Source organism: Ranitomeya variabilis, chromosome 1 (genome assembly GCF_051348905.1).
Source record: "Ranitomeya variabilis isolate aRanVar5 chromosome 1, aRanVar5.hap1, whole genome shotgun sequence".
In the NCBI taxonomy this organism is placed as follows: Eukaryota; Metazoa; Chordata; class Amphibia; order Anura; family Dendrobatidae; genus Ranitomeya; species Ranitomeya variabilis.
Window position 1 is genome coordinate 50,419,792 of NC_135232.1, and position 17,228 is coordinate 50,437,019.

Sequence of the window (17,228 nt, forward strand, 5' to 3'; positions counted from 1 at the left end):
AACTTATATGGTCAGCAAAAACCCTATCAAAAATATCCACGCTGGATATTCAAGAACCCCCGAACCGTCTAACGGCCCGGGGGGAGAACACCAGCCCCCTAGAGCTTCCAGCAAGGTAAGGAATCACATTTAGTACAAGCTGGACAAAAATGAGAGCAAGCAAATAACCCAAAAAACAAAGAAGCAGGACTTAGCTTAATTTTGCACGAACCAGGACCAGCAGATAGGAGCAAACAAAAAGGATCTGATTACAAGGATGCCAGGCACTGGACTAAGGATCCAGGAGGTTTATATAGCAACACCCCTGGACTAACGACCCAGGTGGGTGCAAACTGAGGAAAGAAAATCCCAGAGTCATATCACTAATAACCACCAGAGGGAGCCAAGAAGTCTAATTCACAACAGTACCCCCCCCTTAAGGAGGGGTCACCGAACCCTCACCAAGACCACCAGGGCGATCAGGATGAGCAGCGTGAAAGGCACGAACTAAATCGGCCGCATGCACATCAGAGGCAACCACCCAGGAATTATCCTCCTGACCATAGCCCTTCCACTTGACCAGATACTGAAGCCTCCGTCTGGAGAGACGAGAATCCAAGATCTTCACCACGTACTCCAACTCGCCCCCAACCAGCACCGGAGCAGGAGGCTCAACAGAAGGAACCACAGGTACAACGTACCGCCACAACAAGGACCTATGGAACACGTTGTGAATGGCAAACGACACCGGAAGATCCAAGCGAAAGGACACAGGATTAAGGATTTCCAAAATCTTGTAAGGACCGATGAAGCGAGGCTTAAATTTAGGAGAGGAGACCTTCATAGGAACAAATCAAGAAGACAGCCATACCAAATCCCCAACACGAAGTCGGGGACCCACACCGCGGCGGCGGTTGGCAAAACGCTGAGCCTTCTCCTGTGACAACTTTAAGTTGTCCACCACATGATTCCAGATCTGCTGCAACCTATCCACCACAGAATCTACCCCAGGACAGTCAGAAGGCTCCACTTGTCCTGAGGAAAAACGAGGATGGAAACCAGAGTTGCAGAAAAATGGCGAAACCAAAGTAGCGGAACTAGCCCGGTTATTAAGGGCAAACTCAGCCAACGGCAAGAAGGTCACCCAATCATCCTGATCTGCCGAAACAAAACACCTCAAATAAGCCTCCAGAGTCTGATTAGTTCGCTCCGTTTGTCCATTAGTCTGAGGATGAAAGGCAGACGAAAACGACAACTCAATGCCCATCCTAGCACAAAAGGATCGCCAGAACCTGGAAACAAACTGGGATCCTCTGTCAGACACAATATTCTCAGGAATGCCGTGTAAACGAACCACATTCTGAAAGAACACAGGAACCAGATCGGAAGAGGAGGGCAGCTTAGGCAAAGGCACCAAATGGACCATTTTGGAAAAGCGATCACACACCACCCAGATGACAGACATGCCCTGAGACACCGGGAGATCAGAAATGAAATCCATGGAAATGTGTGTCCAAGGCCTCTTCGGGACAGGCAAGGGCAAGAGCAGCCCGCTGGCACGAGAACAGCAAGGCTTAGCTCGAGCACAAGTCCCACAGGACTGCACAAATGACCGCACATCCCGTGACAAGGAAGGCCACCAAAAGGACCTAGCCACCAGATCTCTGGTGCCAAAAATTCCCGGATGACCTGCCAACACCGAGGAATGAACCTCGGAAATGACTCTGCTGGTCCACCTATCAGGAACAAACAGTCTGTCAGGTGGACAAGAGTCAGGTCTACCAGCCTGAAATCTCTGCAACACGCGTCTCAAATCAGGAGAAATGGCTGACAAGATAACTCCCTCTTTAAGAATACCAACTGGTTCTGCGACTCCAGGAGAGTCAGGCACAAAGCTCCTTGAAAGAGCATCAGCCTTCACATTCTTTGAACCTGGTAAATACGAGACCACAAAGTCAAAACGGGAGAAAAACAATGACCAGAGGGCCTGTCTAGGATTCAGGCGTTTAGCAGACTCGAGATACATCAGATTTTTGTGATCAGTCAAGACCACCACACGATGCTTAGCACCCTCGAGCCAATGACGCCACTCCTCAAATGCCCACTTCATGGCCAGCAACTCCCGATTGCCGACATCATAATTCCGCTCAGCAGGCGAAAACTTCCTGGAGAAGAAAGCACATGGTCTCATTACCGAGCAACCAGGGCCTCTCTGTGACAAAACGGCCCCTGCCCCAATCTCAGAAGCATCCACTTCGACCTGAAAGGGAAGTGAGACATCAGGCTGGCACAAAACAGGCGCCGAAGTAAACCGGCGCTTCAACTCTTGGAACGCCTCCACGGCTGCAGGAGCCCAGTTAGCAACATCAGAACCTTTCTTGGTCATATCCGTCAAAGGTTTAACAACGCTAGAAAAATTAGCGATAAAACGACGGTAGAAGTTAGCAAAACCCAAGAACTTCTGAAGACTCTTAACTGACGTGGGTTGAGTCCAATCATAAATAGCTCGGACCTTGACTGGGTCCATCTCCACAGCAGAAGGGGAAAAAATAAACCCCAAAAAGGGAACCTTCTGTACTCCAAAGAGACACTTTGAGCCCTTAACAAACAAAGCATTCTCACGCAAAACCTGAAACACCATCCTGACCTGCTCCACATGTGAGTCCCAATCTTCAGAGAAAACCAGAATATCATCCAGATAAACAATCATAAATTTATCCAGATACTTCCGGAAAATATCATGCATAAAGGACTGAAACACTGAGGGCGCATTAGAGAGCCCAAAAGGCATCACCAAGTACTCAAAATGACCTTCGGGCGTATTAAATGCAGTCTTCCATTCATCTCCTTGCTTAATGCGCACAAGGTTGTACGCACCACGAAGATCTATCTTGGTGAACCACTTGGCACCTTTAATCCGGGCAAACAAGTCCGACAACAGAGGCAAAGGATACTGAAATTTAACAGTGATTTTATTCAGAAGCCGATAGTCAATACAAGGTCTCAAAGATCCGTCCTTCTTGGCCACAAAAAAGAATCCCGCACCAAGAGGGGAAGAGGATGGACGGATATGCCCCTTCTCCAGAGACTCCTTGATATACGAACGCATTGCGGCATGCTCAGGTACAGACAGATTAAATAATCTTCCCTTAGGAAATTTACTACCTGGAATCAAATCTATGGCGCAGTCACAGTCCCTATGAGGAGGCAGAGCACTGGATCTGGACTCGCTGAATACATCCTGATAATCAGACAAATACTCAAGAACTTCCGAAGGAGTAGAGGAAGCAATAGACACCGGCGGGGAATCAGCATGAATTCCCTGACAGCCCCAACTTGACACAGACATTGCCTTCCAATCCAAGACTGGATTGTGGGTCTGTAACCATGGCAGACCCAAAACGACCAAATCATGCATTTTATGCAGAACAAGAAAACGAATCACCTCCCGATGTTCAGGAGTCATGCACATGGTTACCTGCGTCCAAAACTGAGGTTTATTTTCCGCCAATGGCGTAGCATCAATACCTCTAAGAGGAATAGGATTTACCAACGGTTCAAGAACAAAACCACAGCGCTTGGCAAATGACAGATCCATAAGACTCAGGGCAGCACCTGAATCCACAAACGCCATAACAGGGTAAGAAGACAATGAGCAAATTAAAGTCACACACAAAATAAATTTAGGTTGCAAATTACCAATGGCGACAGGACTGACAACCCTTGTTAGGCGTTTAGAGCATGCTGATATAACGTGTAGAATCACCACAGTAAAAACATAACCCATTCTGACGTCTATGATTTTTCCGCTCATTTCTAGTCTGAATTCTATCACATTGCATTAAATCAGATGTTTGTTCAGACAACACCACCAGAGGATTAGCGGTTTTGCGCTCCAGAGTCAATTTGAATAGCCAGCGCCATAGAATCATTCAGACTTGTAGGAATGGGGAAACCCACCATCACATTCTTAATGGCTTCAGAAAGGCCATTTCTGAAATTTGCGGCCAGAGCACACTCATTCCACTGAGTAAGCACGGACCATTTCCGAAATTTTTGGCAATACACTTCAGCTTCATCCTGGCCCTGAGAAATAGCCAGCAAGGCTTTTTCTGCCTGAACTTCAAGATTGGGTTCCTCGTAAAGCAATCCGAGCGCCAGAAAAAACGCATCAATATTTGCCAATGCCGGATCTCCTGGCGCTAGCGAAAAAGCCCAATCCTGAGGGTCGCCCCGTAAAAAAGAGATAACAATTTTCACTTGCTGAGCTGGATCTCCAGATGAACGGGGTCTCAGAGAAAGAAACAATTTACAATTGTTCCTGAAATTCCTAAACCTAAATCGGTCTCCAGAAAACAGTTCAGGAATAGGTATTTTAGGTTCAGACATTGGACTACTGGTAACAAAATCTTGTATGCCCTGCACACGAGCAGCAAGCTGGTCTACACTTGTAATCAAGGTCTGGACATTCATGTCTGTAGCAAGCACAAGCCACTCAAAGGTAAAGGGAAGGAAGAGAGGAAAAAAAAAAAAAAAACCTCAGAATTTCCTTTCTTATTATCCCACTTCTGCAATGCAATAAACATTCAATGTTGGCCTGGCATACTGTTATGACCCCAATGGCAGAGGGTCTCAGAAATAGTTTCTAAGTCTGCAAACACAAAAACCAGCTCATAGGGCAGTGGTAACTGATCTGACCATATATCTAATTCTAGCACCACAAATAACAGCAGCCGGGGAACGTGCCTACGTTGATTCTATACGTCTCGCGCCAGCCGGAGAACTAACTAACCCTAGAAGGGAAAAGAAAGACCTTTCTTGCCTCCAGAGAAAAGACCCCAAAAGTTGGATACAAGCCCCCAACAAATAATACCGGTGAGGTAAGAGGAAAAGACAAACGTAAGGATGAGCTAGGTATTTAGCAAAGAGAGGCCCACTAGCTAATAGCAGAATATAGTAAGATAACTTATATGGTCAGCAAAAACCCTATCAAAAATATCCACGCTGGATATTCAAGAACCCCCGAACCGTCTAACGGCCCGGGGGGAGAACACCAGCCCCCTAGAGCTTCCAGCAAGGTAAGGAATCACATTTAGTACAAGCTGGACAAAAATGAGAGCAAGCAAATAACCCAAAAAACAAAGAAGCAGGACTTAGCTTAATTTTGCACGAACCAGGACCAGCAGATAGGAGCAAACAAAAAGGATCTGATTACAACGATGCCAGGCACTGGACTAAGGATCCAGGAGGTTTATATAGCAACACCCCTGGACTAACGACCCAGGTGGGTGCAAACTGAGGAAAGAAAATCCCAGAGTCATATCACTAATAACCACCAGAGGGAGCCAAGAAGTCTAATTCACAACACAAGACAACAAAAAAAGTTTATTAACGAGAAACATTAGTAACATGTAAGAAAATAACTGGTACAGATAAAATAACAACAGGACATTTACACAACATTGTCCAGCCATGACACACGTCCAATATCCGAATCAAAAAAGGCAGCAAATTGGTTCCGTATGTGGCCAACTTCAGCTGTTGTCCGCAGTGGGTGATGCTGGTAATCGGGCAGTGGGTGTGCAACTGGTTCATCTAGTTCAATGTTGGGCCGCTCCTTAGCCATAATGTAATTGTGCAGAACCACACAGGCTTTGACCACCTTGTCAACTGTCTCCATTTTTAGATTTATGGCTGATGCAAGAATGGGCCATTTTGAGACTAGAATCCCAAAGGTACACTCTACAGTTCTTCGTGCCCTGGTCAGTCTGTAGTTAAAGATCCTTCTAGTGTGGTTCAAGTCCCGACTGGAATAGACCTTGAGTGTTGGAGAGAGGTTGTGGCCGTGGAAAATTAAAATTTTTGCCATACACACGGTGGCCCATATCCGAGTTCTTGAAAGTCTGGGAATCGTTGCCACGGTCAAAAGCTCCAATGTCCACGGCGATGAAGCGACAGTTCGCATCGGCTATTGGCATGATCGCAACAGAAAAATATTTTTTATAGTTGAAGTACTCCGATCCTGTTCTGGCTGGTTTGATAATGCGGATGTGCTTTCCATCCACCGCTCCCAAACAGTTGGGGAAATCACGCACACTCCAGAATTTTTCCGCAATTCCAATCCACGTGTCCAAGGTGGGTAGGGGTATAAACTCATCCCGGAGAACATTCCACAAAGCCCGGCAGGTGTCCGCAACTATTCCCGACAGGGTGGATATTCCAAGCCGGTATTGGAAATAGAGGGATGATAAACTCTTGGGTTGCCAGAAATCTGGAAGAAAATAATTAATTAAGAAAAATTACAATCAGTTCTATTTAAGGTGTGGTTATGCTATAGACAGAAAGGAAAATACCAAACAAAAAAAAAACATGTTAGTAAACCCAAAATTAGCACTGGCATTGGTTTACGTTTCTTACGTACCTTAATGTAACCAGTAGACGTTCCTCGGGTGGAATCGCTCTACGGAGCTAGGTGTCCTGTCTCCGTATGGCTCCTTGAACACAAGCAAGCAAATCCCAGAATGAGTCTTGCGACATCCTTGTGTATTCCGGGAATTTGTCCGGGTTGGCATTAAGCTCGCCATATAGCGTGTGATAGGCTCCACGGCTCTCACGTAATTCAATAATGGGGTGTCTCCAAAAACGCCTACGCCATCTCCTCCATCTTTCACGATTTCTGTCTTGCTCCCAAGCAAATGCACGGGCAAGAAACAGCTTGATGCTTAAATCCAGGTTGAAATAAAAGCTCTCCATGCGAAGATCCATCATGACTAAGGAAACAGTAGCACACTGTTAAGATTTCAGCAGTCCTATGGTCTATATATAGAGATCCCATAATACACGCCCTCTGTAGTCACATTGGCGGTGATTTTTCTCGTAAAATTTGTCACCATGCGCACCAAAAACGCAAATGCAGAAAAAAACACATGGATAAGCATGCAAACGCAGCGTTTTTTTAACCGCAGGCGTCTAAAAAACTGCCGTGTTTGTAGGCGTTTATATGCATTTTTTCCAGCACTTGCGGATGCGGATTAAACGCTGCGGATTCTAACGCAAATGTGAAACTAGCCTAACACTTTATGTTACTTACATGCTTTACATTACCATAACACAATATATAAGATGCACATCACCATTCACATTACATGTAAAACCTCATGACACTATACATATAGCGCTATTGTTGTCTCCAGGGGTAAAGGCACAGCAAAGCAGCCATCATTATTCTATTCCTCCCCTGAAGATGGTCATCCTCGGCCATTCTGGGACCTGGAATACAACATGCAGCATATAAAATTCACATAAAACAGATAAAACCAGTAGTCTCCTCTTCTCAGGATATAGAGTGTCCACTACTGGTGAGTGCACTGACCCCAGAATAAAGGAACTCAAGTTCTCGGGCCCATAGACCAACATAACAACTGCCCAGCAGTCCTTGGGGGCCTACCAAGTTCTCCTCCTGCACAACATTTTAATTGCAGGAAGGAGCTGAACTAATTGTTGACTGGAGGAGGCTTTGACTGGCCAATCGTCCAGGTAAGGCACCACATAAATCCACTGGAGTTTGCAAGAAAAGGTGTGAGGACCGCGGTCGCCTTTGTGATTCTTGGAGCTACTGAAATGTTGAATCCAATATGGATTTTATGGTTCACCTTGATCACCAATCTGAGGAACTTCCTGTGGGCTGGAAGAATAGGAATATGCAGATAGACATCCCGAAGGTCTATGGTGGCAAGATGTTCTTCTTTCAACCCGATTGAGATGACCGGGTGGGTGGACATCATTTTGAATTTCTCTCTAGAAAATTGTTTAGGTAGGTGAGAGTTATAATAAGATGCCACTTCCCTTTCGGTTTTGATAACGGAAAAATTCTGAAGTAGTCACATTTTCCCCTTGACTTCAATGGGAACTGGTTTTAATGCCCCGTCATGTATGAAATCTTGGACTAGGTGAAGAACAAATTGTTTTTGTCTGAATTTAAAACAAAGCAATCTGGTGAAAAGCGCTTCAATTCCAGAAAGTAACCTCTTTTTATGAAAAATTTTCCCAGATGTGAAAATGTGGAAGAACATATTTGAGGAAAAAAAAGGACAATCTTCTTCCTACAGGTGGGTGAAAAGTCCTGATGTTATTAGTCAGATCTCCGGCTGTGAGACTTCTTCGAAGAACTGGAAATATAAGGTTTACTCCTAAACTGCCTTCTCATGTTAAGTCTTCTCCTAAACTTTGGAGATCTCTTTGCTTGTGTGTGAAATGGACAAAAAGACCTTCTGGACTGTGGAAAGGATGTACCCTTACCTTCACTGATGGATTTGAGGATGTGCCATAGAGATGAATGGTACAGTAATGATTCTTAGAAGGTACATCGCCAGATCATTGTTTTTTTATCCAGAGGGACCTTCTGGTAGCATTGGAGAGAGAGAAAAAGAGGTTCAGAAACCAGCTCGCTTTCTCGGTTCTAGGCGTGCAGAAGCAGGGAAACCATGAGACCACACCTGTGTAAGCAGGAAAAAATGGGCAAATTCCAGCTGGAATTTTCCCATTTTTTCCAGCATTGGAGAGAGCCAAGGATTCAGCAGAAAATGTAAGGGTGACAACTGGAGCATCACTGAGGAAATCCACGGCAGATTTTATTACAGCTACATTTTGGAGAATTTCTTCCCTGGAAACTCCATCCTGGAGATCAAATGTGAGCTGATTTAGCCAAACTCTTAAATCTGTAGCAAAGGGGACAGAAGAGAGAGAAGGCAATCTTGGAGGTGGCGATCACAGCAGCGCAGTCCTTTATCAAAAAGGCACAAGCTTTTCGGTTTATTGGGTCTTTTAACCATGATGTTTCTTCTGACGGGAATAAAGCTTTTCGGACAATTTTGCTACCACCAAATCTAGCTTTGGTGAATTTTTCCAGTCTGAATACTTTCAGCATCCAGCTTTAAATCGGGAACCGAAATCCACCTTTTTGTCAGGTTTAGACCATTTCTTTTGCACACAGTCCATAATCAGTGGTTGTACCGGAAAACACTTTCACCAGATGGAGCGCCCCCAAGGGCTAGGGGTACTCGGTACCGGGTCCTTCGGTTCTCAGGGGGATGTCACAGTGGCTGACCCGGTCCGTGGCCCTGGGAACGTCCGTGTTAAAGGGAAAGGTCTTTAAAGGGATATGTTCGTGATGCCACCTGTGGTATTCGGTCAGGGTGACCGACGCTGCTTAGGGGTCCGCTGGGGTGATGTTATGGCAGCTAGATGGTATACCTTTCCACAGATGAAGTGTATCCCCAGGGCTTCCCAGTGTGTAGATGGTGGATGGTGAGAGGTGCAGTGAAGAACGAGGACACAAGGTTGCAGTCTCTTTACCTTTACTGAGGGCTTCAGCATCCACAGTCCAGAGCACAGGGCAGGCAGAGTCCAGCCGGTTTGGAGGCAAATCCAGATTCCCCTTGTCCAGGTAGAAATCAGTAGCCTTCCTCTAGCGCCGTGTGTTGTAGTACCTTACTGCTGAGCTTCTCATAAGGTCCTCACAACTGAAGATGTTACAGATGTTATGTCTCTCTCTGTCCCCCAGATGGATAGGACAAACCCGTATGACCGGTGGCTTGAGGCTTTTTACAGGGACTCTATCATGCCCCGGCCTCTCGTGGGTGCCACCTTGCCTCCTGGGTATAGGGCGGGCAGGTAACGTGAAATTAGCTGTCCTGCCGGTCTCTGGAGCAAGGCATAAAGGACTGTTGCTCCCTCGGTCTTCCGGCTACCAGGATCTTGCGCCTCAGAAGGAGGCAGCCTGTGCAGGGCAGAACTCCTCTGATATCCACTCCTTTGCTACGACTTCTTCACACTCTCTACAATACAGTTCTCCTTCAATGTCTCTTTCTAGGAGGCTGCCGCACTCAGGGCAGGCGCAGCTCCATGTCCTTCTGTCTCAGCCTCTGACAGGATCCCACCCCTGTCAGGGACCAACTACCTGAGCAAAGCTCAGCCAGCAACTGCCTAACTTCCTATCGAGGCAACCAGTTTTACCTGTGTGAGGAGTGCCCTAATAAATAGGAGCATAGCTCCCCCTGGTTGCCTGGAGTGCGAAATATGTTGTATGTTTGTGATACCTGGATTCAGTTGTCTTTCATTGCCTCCAAACGTAATACCACTCCCTCCTAGAGGAGAATAATATTACTGCAACAACCAGGACCCTGGGGCGCTGGACAGACACTCATAGTATACTGGTCAGAGATGGACAACAAATGGAAACGAACCTGAGGGACAAAATCACAACTTGTTTGCAGGGGAGAGTATTGTACATAGAAGCCGAGGGACACAAGGACCTTGTGTGTACAGTATTTAAAACTGTAGAGATATCCAAAAGCATGATAGAAGACAAAAAACATGGTCCCTTTATTGCTCAGTCCTTTTATGTTGTGTAATTAGCATTTGTTAACTTGATTGGTATGTTATATGTAATTATATGTGTCCTTATGCCTCTTCATGAATTAGGACCTTCTGACTCCAGCACATCTCCTCTTGGTGACTGGTCTTGATGAATTGGGCCCTATGAGGTTTTTTTTTTGTATGAACTGCTTCAGGAATCAGCGTCGGACTGGAGCACCTTGGGCCCACCAGAGAAAATCATTCTTGGGGCCCACGATGTAGCTACAAAGAAATAAATACAAGACCACCAATTGTGTGGTAAAACACGCTAATATCAGGGTATAATATAAGGTAGTACATTTCTTAATTATGTAGCAGGGGTTGGGGTAGCCCCCTCATAGAATATAAAGTAGCCCCCCTCATAGAATATAATGAAGCCCCCCTCATGGAATATAATGCAGCCCCCCCTCATAGGGTATAATACAGCACCCCACAAAATATAATGCAACCCCCTCATAAGGTATAATGCAGCCCACCCATAGAATATAATGTAGCACCCTCATATGGCATAATGCAGCCCCTCCACAGAATATAATGTAGCCCCTCAGTGTATAATGCAACCCCCTCATAAGCCAGCCCCCCATAGAATATACTGTAGCCCCCTCATAGGGCATAATGCAGCTTCCTTCATATAGTATGATGTAGCCACCTGAGAGAATAATGCAGCCCCCACATATAATATAATGCAGCCCCTCCACAGAATATAATGTAGCCCCCTCACAGTATAATGCAACCCCCTCATAAGGCAGCCCCCCATAGAATATATTGTAGCCCACTCATAGGGCATAATGCAGTTCCCCTCATATAGTATGATGTAGCCCCCTGAGAGAATAATAAATAATAATCTTTATTTTTATATAGCGCTAACATATTCCGCAGAACCCGGAGGAAACCCACGCAAACACGGAGAAAACATACAAACTCTTTGCAGATGTTGTCCATGGTGGGGCTTGAACCCAGGAATACAGCGCTGCAAGGCTGCAATGCTATGCACTGAGCCACCATAATATGAATAATGCAGCCCCCCACACATAATATAATACAGCCCCTCCACAGAATATAATGTAGCCTCCACACAGTATAATGTAACCCCCTCATAAGGCAGCCCCCCATAGAATATACTGTAGACTCCTCATACATCATAATACAGCCCCCTGAAAGGGTATAATTCAGCCCCCCACCACCTCCATCATTGCCTCCTCCCCCACCACCATTGTCCTTTCCACTACTACCATCTTTATCCTTTACACCACAACCATCATTGCTTTCTTCCCCACCACCTCCATCATTGCCTCCCCCCACCATCATCATCGTTGCCTCCCCCACCACCATCATCATCATTGCCTCCCCCATCACCACCATCATCATTGCCTCCCCCATCACCATCATCATTGCCTCCCCCTCCACCATCATCATTGCCTCCCCCACAACCATCATCATCAGTCTCCCCACCACCATCATCATTGCCTCCACCACCATCATCATCATTGGCTCTCCCACCACCATCATCATTGCATCTCCAACCACCATCATTATTGCCTCCCCCACCACCATCATTGGCTCCCCCACCACCATCATTGCCTCCACCACCACCATCATTGCTTCCCCTACCACCATCATCATTGCCTCCCCCACCACTCATCATCATCATTGTCTCCCCCACCACCTTCATCATTATTGCCCCCACCACCATCATCATTGCCTCCGCCACCATCATCATTGCCTCCCCCACCACTCATCATCATCATTGCCTCCCCCACCACCTTCATCATCATTGCCCCCACCACCATCATCATTGCCTCCCCCAACACCATCATCATCATTGCCTCCCCACCACCATCATCATCATTGCCTTCCCCACCACCATCATCATTGCCACCACCACCACCATCATCATTGCCTCCCCCACGACTATCATCATCATTGCCTCCCCCACCACCATCATCATTGCCTCCCCACCACTATTGTTGCCTCCTCCACCACCATTATCATTGCTTACCCCATCACCATCACCTCCCCCACATCATCATTGCCTCCCCCACCACCATCATCATTGCCTCCCCCACCATCATCATCGTCTCCACCACCATCATCATTGCCTCCCCACCACATCATCATTGCCTCTCCCACCACATCATCATTGCCTCCCCCACCACCATCATCATTGCCTCCCCCATCACCATCATCATTGCCTCCCCATCACCATCATCATTGCCTCCCCCACCACCATCATCATTGCCTCCCCACCACCATCATCATTGCCTCCCCCACCACATCATCATTGCCTCCCTCACCATCATCATTGCCTCCCCCACCACCATCATCATTGCCTCCCCCACCACCATCATCATTGCCTCCCCCACATCATCATTGCCTCCCCCACCACCATCATCATCATTGCCTCCCCCACCATCATTGCCTCCTCACCATCATCATCATTGCCTCCCCCACCACCATCATCATTGCCTCCCCACCACCATCATCATTGCCTCCCCCACCACATCATCATCGTCTCCACCACCATCATCATTGCCTCCCCACCACATCATCATTGCCTCCCCACCACATCATCATTGCCTCCCCACCACATCATCATTGCCTCCCCCACCACCATCATTGCCTCCCCACCACCATCATTGCCTCCCCACCACATCATCATTGCCTCCCCACCACATCATCATTGCCTCCCCACCATCATCATTGCCTCCCCATCACCATCATAATTGCCTCCCCATCACCATCATCATTGCCTCCCCACCACCATCATTGCCTCCCCCACCACATCATCATTGCCTCCCCCACCATCATTATTGCCTCCCCCACCACCATCATCATTGCCTCCCCCACCACCATCATCATCATTGCCTCCCCCACCACCATCATTGCCTCCCCACCACCATCATCATTGCCTCCCCCACCACCATCATTGCCTCCACCACCACATCATCATTACCTCCCCCACCACCATCATCATCATTGCCTCCCCCACCATCATCATCATTGCCTCCACCACCATCATCATCATTGCCTCCTCCACCACATCATCATTGCCTCCCCCACCACATCACCATTGCCTCCCCACCACATCATAATCATTGCCTCCCCCACCACCATCATCATTGCCTTCCCCACCACCATCATCATTGCCACCACCACCACCATCATCATTGCCTCCCCCACCACCATCATCATTGCCTCCCCCACCACATCATCATTACCTCCCCACCACCATCATCATCATTGCCTCCCCCACCATCATCATCATTGCCTCCACCACCATCATCATCATTGCCTCCCCCACCACATCATTATTGCCTCCCCACCACATCATCATCATTGCCCCCCCACCACCATCATCATCATTGTCTCCCCCACCACATCATCATTGCCTCCCCCATCATCATCCTTGCCTCCCCCACCACCATCATCCTTGCCTCCCCCACCACCATCATCATTGCCTCCCCCACCACTATCATCACTGCCTCCCCCACCACATCATTGCCTCCCCCACCACCATCATCATCATTGCCTCCCCCACCACCATCATCATTGCCTCCCCCACCACCATCATCATTGCCTCCCCCACCACCATCATCATTACCTCCACCACATCATCATCATTGCCTCCCCCACCACCATCATCATTGCCTCCCCCACACACACAGACGCACACACGCAGGTAGAGACACACACACAGCACCCACCCCTCTCTGCACGTTCCCAGCAGCCGCAGCACTTCCCGGCAGCTTCCTCTCTGAAACAGCCATGCTGAATGATGAAGTTATCCAGCCACGCTGAGTCAGACAGGAATTGCAGGGCAGGAAGGAGGATGGCGTGGATCCCTGCAGCTCCGCTCCGGTCCCAAGCTGCAGGGATCACAATCAAGGATCGCCGCCCTTTAGGGGCCCATCTCAGGGGCCCCCATTCAGCAGCACTGTCAGGCAGTGTTAGCCTCAGCCTGCGGCTAAAACTACCCGCCATTAAAGTGAAATGGTATTCACTAGGGTTGAGCGAAACGGGTCGATCATTTTCAAAAGTCGCCGACTTTTGGCTAAGTCGGCGTCTCATGAAACCCGATCCGACCCCTGTGCTTGTCGGCCATGCGGTACGCGACTTTCGCGCCAAAGTCGCGTTTCAATGACGCGAAAAGCGCCATTTCTCAGCCAATGAAGGTGAACGCAGAGTGTGGGCAGCGTGATGACATAGATCCTGGTCCCCACCATCTTAGAGAAGGGCATTGCAGTGATTGGCTTGCTGTCTGCGGCGTCACAGGGGCTATAAAGGGGCGTTCCCGCCGACCGCCATCTTACTGCTGCTGATCTGAGCTTAGGGACAGGTTGCTGCCGCTTCGTCAGAAGCAGGGAGAGCGTTAGGCAGGGTCCACTAACCACCAAACCGCTTGTGCTGCAGCGATTTCCACTGTCCAACACCACCTTCGGTGTGCAGGGACTGTGGAAGCTATTTTTTTTTTTTTTTTCCCTCAGCGCTGTAGCTCATTGGGCTGCCCTAGAAGGCTCCGTGATAGCTGTATTGCTGTGTGTACGCCACTGTGGAAACCAACTGCTTTTTTCAAAGCACATATCCTCTTGTTCCTTCCTTTCTGCACAGCTATCTTTTTTGTTTGTCCACACTTTTTATTTAATTTGTGCATCAGTCCACTCCTATTGCTGCCTGCCATACCTGGCTTACATTACTGCAGGGAGATAGTAATTGTAGGACAGTTTTTTTTTGTTTTTTTTTGTGGGAGATTAAGATTGGCATTTCTGCTACAGTGCCATCCCTGTGTGTGCCATCTCTCACTGAGTGGGCCATAGAAAGCCTATTTATTTTTTCCGTGATTTGTGTTCTAAAATCTACCTCAACACAAAAACACTACATCAATCAGTGGGAGAAAAATATTGGCCTCAGTCAGGGCTTGTGTGCCACTGCTGTGTGTGCTATCTCTCATTCAGTGGGCTATAGCAAGCCTATTTTTTTTTTTTTTTTTTTAATATTATTTGGTTTCTAAAGTCTCCCTGAAAAAAAAAAAAAACCTAAAAAAACAGTGGGAGAGTAATATTGCCCTTTCAGCTTGTGTGCCAGTCTTGACTCCTGGGTGTGCCACCTCTCTCCCTCTCATTCAGTGGGCCATAGAAAGCCTATTTATTTTTTTTTTTAAATATTATTGGGTTTCTAAAGTCTCCCTTAAAAAACAAAAAATACATAAAAAAACAGTGGGAGAGTAATATTGCCCTTTCAGCTTGTGTGCCAGTCTTGACTCCTGGGTGTGCCACCTCTCTCCCTTTCATTCAGTGGGCCATAGAAAGCCTATTTATTTTTTCCGTGATTTGTGTTCTAAATTCTACCTCAACACAAAAACACTACATCAATCAGTGGGAGAAAAATATTGGCCTCAGTCAGGGCTTGTGTGCCACTGCTGTGTGTGCTATCTCTCATTCAGTGGGCTATAGAAAGCCTATTTATTTTATTTTTTTTTTTAATATTATTTGGTTTCTAAAGTCTCCCTGAAAAAAAAAACAAAACCTAAAAAAACAGTGGGAGAGTAATATTGCCCTTTCAGCTTGTGTGCCAGTCTTGACTCCTGGGTGTGCCACCTCTCTCCCTCTCATTCAGTGGGCCATAGAAAGCCTATTTATTTATTTTTTTAAATATTATTGGGTTTCTAAAGTCTCCCTTAAAAAACAAAAAATACATAAAAAAACAGTGGGAGAGTAATATTGCCCTTTCAGCTTGTGTGCCAGTCTTGACTCCTGGGTGTGCCACCTCTCTCTCTCATTCAGTGGGCCATAGAAAGGCTATTTTTTTTTTGGTTTTTTTAATATTATTTGGTTTCTAAAGTCTCCCTGAAAAAAAAAAAAAAAGACATAAAAAAACAGTGGGAGAGTAATATTGCCCTTTCAGCTTGTGTGCCAGTCTTGACTCCTGGGTGTGCCACCTCTCTCCCTTTCATTCAGTGGGCCATAGAAAGCCTATTTATTTTTTCCGTGATTTGTGTTCTAAATTCTACCTCAACACAAAAACACTACATCAATCAGTGGGAGAAAAATATTGGCCTCAGTCAGGGCTTGTGTGCCACTGCTGTGTGTGCTATCTCTCATTCAGTGGGCTATAGAAAGCCTATTTATTTTTTATTTTTTTTTAATATTATTTGGTTTCTAAAGTCTCCCTGAAAAAAAAAAAAAAACCTAAAAAAACAGTGGGAGAGTAATATTGCCCTTTCAGCTTGTGTGCCAGTCTTGACTCCTGGGTGTGCCACCTCTCTCCCTCTCATTCAGTGGGCCATAGAAAGCCTATTTATTTATTTTTTTAAATATTATTGGGTTTCTAAAGTCTCCCTTAAAAAACAAAAAATACATAAAAAAACAGTGGGAGAGTAATATTGCCCTTTCAGCTTGTGTGCCAGTCTTGACTCCTGGGTGTGCCACCTCTCTCTCTCATTCAGTGGGCCATAGAAAGGCTATTTTTTTTTTGGTTTTTTTAATATTATTTGGTTTCTAAAGTCTCCCTGAAAAAAAAAAAAAAAGACATAAAAAAACAGTGGGAGAGTAATATTGCCCTTTCAGCTTGTGTGCCAGTCTTGACTCCTGGGTGTGCCACCTCTCTCCCTTTCATTCAGTGGGCCATAGAAAGCCTATTTATTTTTTCCGTGATTTGTGTTCTAAATTCTACCTCAACACAAAAACACTACATCAATCAGTGGGAGAAAAATATTGGCCTCAGTCAGGGCTTGTGTGCCACTGCTGTGTGTGCTATCTCTCATTCAGTGGGCTATAGAAAGCCTATTTATTTATTTTTTTTCTTATTATTTGGTTTCTAAAGTCTCCCTGAAAAAA